Below are 7,123 nucleotides of genomic sequence, written 5' to 3' on the forward strand. Positions count from 1 at the left end.
TATAGGGCTCAATTTGGTTGGGTTGTGAATTGCTGTCAAGCTCTAAATCTCAGAATTCTCTTAGTCACACCTTTTTATGTCTTGCGTACACAGTGAATGTGCTGTGAGACATATTGTTTAGAATTCAGTGGGCTTATCACACGCCCATAGCTTACTTACCATTAATTGTTTTCTATGTCACTCACATTTGCAATATTTCGATTGCTTAGCTCCCATAGACTGAATCTTCAATTCTTTTGTTCATTCCTCCATGGAGGATGGACCAAGATGTGTTCTTTTCGTCTTTCTACAGTACGCTATTTTTTATATTTTAAAAGTGTTTTCGTATAATTCTTGGATGTGCAATGTGCTTTCCAACATTCATGACAAGCATACAGCTTATTTTTCACCCTAAACGCCGTCTCTATTGACACTTTAGTTACTTTCTCACACTGTATTCCTCTGCATGACTATACTCTACTCCCCTCAGTGCCACTGTACTCTACACTGTGCAACTCTATACCACTCCACTCTACTCAGTTCTACTCCACTCTAATCTACATTGTTCCACTCTATCACTCCACTCTATGCCACTCTAATCTATGCCACTGCACTATACGCCACTTCACTCCACTTTATGCTACTCCATTCTATGCCACTCTACCCTGTCACTCTCTGCTATGCCCCTCTACTCCACTCCACTCCACTCTACTCTATGCCACTTCCCTTCATTCCTCTCTACGCCACCCTACTTCATAGAATGCCACTTTATGTGACTCTATGCCACTCTGCTCTACATCACTCTAGAATACTCAACTGAACTCTACTCTATACAATTCCACTCTACTTTACTCCTCTCCACTCTATGCCTCTCCACTCTATGCTACTCTACTCCAGTCTACTGTACGCCACTTTATTTTATCCCATTCTACTCTACGCCACTGTACACCACTCAACTCTATGCCACTCTACTCCGTTGCACCCCTCTCTACTCTACGCTACTCTACTCCATGCTACTATACTTCACTCTAAGCCACTGTACTCTCCACCACTAAGCTCTATTCCACTCTACTATATGCCACTCCATGCCACTCTAATCCACCCCACAGAATGCCACTCTACTCTATGCCACTCCACTCAACTCCATGCCATTCCACACTTTTGCACTCTACCCTACTCTGTGCCTCTCCATTCCACTCCATGCCACTCCACTCTATCCCACTACGCTCTACTCTAGTTCACTCTATGCCACTCCACTTTACTCCCACTCTACTCTATACTACTTCATTCCATGCCACTTCACTGTACTCCACTCCACTCCATCTCACACAATATCACTCAATGGCACTACATGCGCTCTACTCTATGCCACTCTACTGCACACTACTCTATGCTGTGCCACTCTACACTACTCTCCTGTAGGCCTTTCTACTCTATGCCACTTTTTACTCTGCTCCTCTCTACACCACAGTGTCACTCCATGCAACGCGACTGAATGCTACTCAACTCCACAACACTCTACTTCATGCAGTCCGACTCCACTCCTCCTAATTCTTTGCCACCCCTCTCCATGACACACTGTTCTCTGACTCTATGCCATTCCATGCCACTTCACTCTACACCACACTATGCCACTCTACACCACACTACTTTACTCTATGCTACTCTATGCCATTCTATGCAACCTCACTCCTCTCTACCCCACTCTGCTCTATGCCACTCCATTCCTCACAATGCTATTCAACGCCATGCCAAGGCACACCACTTCATTATATTCCACTTTATTCTATGACACATTACGTCACTCTACTCTTTGCACTTCAATCTACTCCCTTCTATGACCCTCCATTCATCACCACTCCATTGTTTGCTAGTCAAGTTTACGCCACTTCATTCCACACAATGCAACTCTAAAGCAGTATGCACCAAGCAGCTGAATGTGTCTGAAGAGACACCCAGAAAAGAAAAAAACAACAATATGTGGGGGCCTGTTCCGAGCCCCTCCTGGCCTGGAGGAGTTTGGTCGGCCGTGGATTAAGTTTTTGCAGTGTTCACTTCCCCGACCCTAGCACTCATAGAACACTTGAGACTTACAGGGCAGAGTGGTGGATCTTGTTAAGAAGTCTGGGCTTCTTGGTTTATGGGGAGTCTTGTCACTGGAAGCAGAGAGGTAAATATTTGCTGTGATCTGCTACTCAAAGAAAAGACCCTGATCTAACTTGAAAAGATGGGTTTTAAACAAACGCTAAATCTATCCACTCCACGGACACTGTGACCTTTTTTAAGCCTATCAGAGCCACATCAGGATAGTCTTTTCAGAGCCCAAGTAGCTCGCCGTGATTGTATAGTGGTTAGTACACTGCGTTGTGGCCGCAGCAACCTCGGTTCGAATCCGAGTCACGGCATTGCGGGTGGCAATGTCACGGCAGTTGGGCAGCATTTTTATTCTCACTTCTTAATATTTACATGAGTTAAGAGCTTGAACCTAATTTCAACGGTGAAATTAAATGTCTTTGAAGAACGCGTTAACAATGTTATTATTTATTTCACCTTTCTGCGCTTTTACGTTTGTGGCGGTCCTGATGTGAAAAGTATGAGCTACAGTTTGGTTTCACGGGACCCGGTCAGCAAGAGGGATGGATGTCTGTGTCTCCTGTACCTGCAGCGCCGAGGCTCCTGTACTGACGCGGAGTAGCTTTCAATGTTGAAAGGGATCCTGCTAGTCAAATATCAGTTTTTGCAGCAATTCAGGCCGCGAAGAAAAAAGGTCTAAAAATAAATATTTGTATAGAAAGTAAGACTGAGCTCCCAAGGGTCTGAAAGAAAGAGGCGACGGAGAAGGACACTGAGAGGCACACTCACCCAATCAGCGTTTGGCTTCATCATCCCGCACCCGACGGATAACCGGGCAGCTAGAGGGAAAGTTTTAAAACTTAAGCCAAGTTTATTAGTCGTGGTCGAATTGTGAATTACACAATTACGCTCCTTTGTGGAATTTGGAGTAATGTGGGGAAAGACATCTACCCAAGAGCGGAGGAAAAGAGCGCGAGCAGCGGCTGTTGTGCCAGTTCTGTTGCATTTAGAGCGATTTTCTTGTGCAAAGTGTATATCAGGTTCCTTTCGGATCTGAGCGTGTATTTTGCACCAGGAAAATAGCCTTGTGTAATTCTGTACAACCTCGCATAATGTTGCTGTAATTTCGCGTGATTACACTGCAGTGAGTTACACTGGTTACGCCCATCCCTACATTTGACTCATGTTTAACAGAGAGGTCTGTCCATCCATTGATCCATTCATTTGTCCATCCATCTTTTTGCCCATGTGTCTGCTTATCTATCTGCTCACCTACCTGTGCGTGACTGTGAACCTGTCTAACAGAGCGTTGATGCCTGGCTGTATGCTTTGTTAACACTATAACGCTCAGAGGGACATTGAGGAGGACATCTTGGCGCTATGGTTTTTTTTGGTATGAAGCAACCGTTTTCAAATCCTGACAGTCCACACAAAGTTGATCATATGTGATCCCATTTTCGTACCAACAGCTGCTTCTCTATATACTTATCGGTCCACGTCTATTACTACATGTGCTTTCTATTTACTTTCTATTTCAATCTGGGTATCTGCCTTACTGCCTATTTCTGCCCATCTCTGTTTATGTTAACACTTTAAAGCCTACATGCTGACTACCAAGGTCTTTGTGGCGTGGTTATTTCTAAAGCAGGCGCGTGTGATTTACAGCGGTTTCTGTGAAGCTGATGATATCTCATCCATGATTTACTAACAGCTACATACCTGCCTTGCTGTCTACACACCTGTACAGATGCATCGGTGCATGTGGCTTATTTATGACGATCTGTTTAACCTTCTATCCGTCCTTCTATCTGTGCAACTGTCTTACAGTTCCCCCTCTTTTATGTTGTTACAACACTATTTGTTAAACAAACCTTCACAGTCAGAAGGGCTTCCAGGCGCTGTTATTTATTAAAAAAACTGCAAAGAACACCAGTTTATGCAATGTTGATGACATTTACTTCACCCCCTTATTGTTGCATTAATGGGTTTTCAAGTCACAAAACGGGTCCCTGATGAAGCCTAAGTGGACTTCTGAGCTGCTGTAGCTCTGTGGGGTCTCCAGCTCTCCTAGGGCCTCAGATCTACCACTACAACACCAGCCTTACCCTAAGTTGTGCAGCAGATTTTTTTTTATTTATTGGTATTTCAGATGGTACATATTATTCACAGGATTGTAACAGGTTGCAGAGCTGTATGAATCTCCTTTCCATGACAACTTTTGAACAGTTACCCATTACTGCTATTATATTATGTTACCACCACGCTGAGGGCTGTTCCTTGCATAAATCTGTAAGCAGGCTTGTGATCTGTGGTGTGGGCCTCCTGTGGGTCTCCGGTTCAGTGCTGTATGCCCATGGAGCAGGGTGGTCGGTTGCCACCATTTCCAACTCTGGCACGACAGGTACTCATCATCTCTTATTACAACAAATAACAAGCAAGCCAAACAACTTGCCCAGAAACGAGACCTAACTACGCATCGTGTGAGTGTGTCTACAGCTGTATGGGGCCCAGCCGGGGGGGGGAAGGGACCCAGGGGAACCCTCCCCAGTGTATGATCTTCCAGGGAGGTCTAGGAGAGGTGTGTTTGTCGTGCTCCTAACTCCGCAAGTTAAGAGGCCCATCTGCATCGTCATCATAGTCATGTCAGGAGTGTTCCATGCTCCCGCCACCTCTGCCCATAGGGGAGCTATTTGTCTGTTCCTCAGCCCTCTCATTTCTTCCCTCTGAAGTGCCCTTTCTTCTGCCTTGCCAAGGAAGTGATGTCTGCTTATAGCACGTGTCCTACTTTTATAATGTTTTCAGGGCACTTCGCCCACTTCATATCTAGCCAAAATCCTTTAGCACTGGGAGACCACGTGTCTGCTGAATATCTTACCTCCACCATTGGGGGTGTAAAAGGTGTACTTTGGCTCTCTTGTAAATTATTATATAGGGCTCAGTTTGGTTGGGTTGTGAATTGCTGTCAAGCTCTAAATCTCAGAATTCTCTTAGTCACACCTTTTTATGTCTTGCGTACACAGTGAATGTGCTGTGAGACATATTGTTTAGAATTCAGTGGGCTTACCACACGCCCATAGGTTACTTACCATTAATTGTTTTCTATGTCACTCACATTTGCAATATTTCGATTGCTTAGCTCCCATAGACTGAATCTTCCTTTCTTGTGTTCATTCCTCCATGGAGGATGGACCAAGTACATGTGTTCTTTTCGTCTTTCTACAGTACGCTATTTTTTATATTTTAAAAGTGTTTTCGTATCATTCTTGGATGTGCAATGTGCTTTCCAACATTCATGACAAGCATACAGCTTATTTTTCACCCTAAACGCCGTCTCTATTGACACTTTAGTTACTTTCTCACACTGTATTCCTCTACATGACTATACTCTACTCCCCTCAGTGCCACTGTACTCTACACTGTGCAACTCTATACCACTCCACTCTACTCAGTTCTACTCCACTCTAATCTACATTGTTCCACTCTATCACTCCACTCTATGCCACTCTAATCTATGCCACTCCACTATACGCCACTTCACTCCACTTTATGCTACTCCATTCTATGCCACTCCACCCTGTCACTCTCTGCTATGCCCCTCTACTCCACTCCACTCTACTCTATGCCACTTCCCTTCATTCCTCTCTACGCCACCCTACTTCATAGAATGCCACTTTATGTGACTCTATGCCACTCTGCTCTATATCACTCTAGAATACTCAACTGAACTCTACTCTATACAATTCCACTCTACTTTACTCCTCTCCACTCTATGCCTCTCCACTCTATGCTACTCTACTCCAGTCTACTGTACGCCACTTTATTTTATCCCATTCTACTCTACGCCACTGTACACCACTCAACTCTATGCCACTCTACTCCGTTGCACCCCTCTCTACTCTACGCTACTCTACTCCATGCTACTATACTCCACTCTAAGCCACTGTACTCTCCACCACTAAGCTCTATTCCACTCTACTGTATGCCACTCCATGCCACTCTAATCCACCCCACAGAATGCCACTCTGCTCTATGCCACTCCACTCAACTCCATGCCATTCCACACTTTTGCACTCTACCCTACTCTGTGCCTCTCCATTCCACTCCATGCCACTCCACTCTATCCCACTACGCTCTACTCTAGTTCACTCTATGCCACTCCAGTTTACTCTCTCCCACTCTACTCTATACTACTTCATTCCATGCCACTTCACTGTACTCCACTCCACTCCATCTCACACAATATCACTCAATGGCACTACATGCGCTCTACTCTATGCCACTCTACTGCACACTACTCTATGCTGTGCCACTCTACACTACTCTCCTGTAGGCCTTTCTACTCTATGCCACTTTTTACTCTGCTCCTCTCTACACCACAGTGTCACTCCATGCAACGCGACTGTATGCTACTCAACTCCACAACACTCTACTTCATGCAGTCCGACTCCACTCCTCCTAATTCTTTGCCACCCCTCTCCATGACACACTGTTCTCTGACTCTATGCCATTCCGTGCCATTTCACTCTACACCACACTATGCCACTCTACACCACACTACTTTACTCTATGCTACTCTATGCCATTCTATGCAACCTCACTCCTCTCTACCCCACTCTGCTCTATGCCACTCCATTCCTCACAATGCTATTCAACGCCATGCCAAGGCACACCACTTCATTATATTCCACTGTATTCTATGACACATTACGTCACTCTACTCTTTGCACTTCAATCTACTCCCTTCTATGACCCTCCATTCATCACCACTCCATTGTTTGCTAGTCAAGTTTACGCCACTTCATTCCACACAATGTAACTCTAAAGCAGTATGCACCAAGCAGCTGAATGTGTCTGAAGAGACACCCAGAAAAGAAAAAAACAACAATATGTGGGGGCGTGTTCCGAGCCCCTCCTGGCCTGGAGGAGTTTGGTCGGCCGTGGATTAAGTTTTTGCAGTGTTCACTTCCCCGACCCCAGCACTCATAGAACACTTGAGACTTGCAGGGCAGAGTGGTGGATCTTGTTAAGAAGTCTGAGCTTCTTGGTTTATGGGGAGTCTTGTCACTGGAAG

The 7,123-nt window shown here is 45.1% G+C and overlaps 1 non-coding gene across 1 annotated transcript; it reads left to right on the forward strand.

Moving 5' to 3' along the window:
• The first annotated feature begins 2,312 nt into the window (after positions 1-2,312).
• Positions 2,313-2,384, forward strand: TRNAH-GUG (transfer RNA histidin (anticodon GUG)). The gene has a single exon. It is a non-coding gene; the product is annotated as a tRNA-His (tRNA).
• The last annotated feature ends 4,739 nt before the right edge of the window (positions 2,385-7,123 follow it).

This window comes from Pleurodeles waltl, chromosome 12, assembly GCF_031143425.1.
Source record: "Pleurodeles waltl isolate 20211129_DDA chromosome 12, aPleWal1.hap1.20221129, whole genome shotgun sequence".
In the NCBI taxonomy this organism is placed as follows: domain Eukaryota; kingdom Metazoa; phylum Chordata; class Amphibia; order Caudata; family Salamandridae; genus Pleurodeles; species Pleurodeles waltl.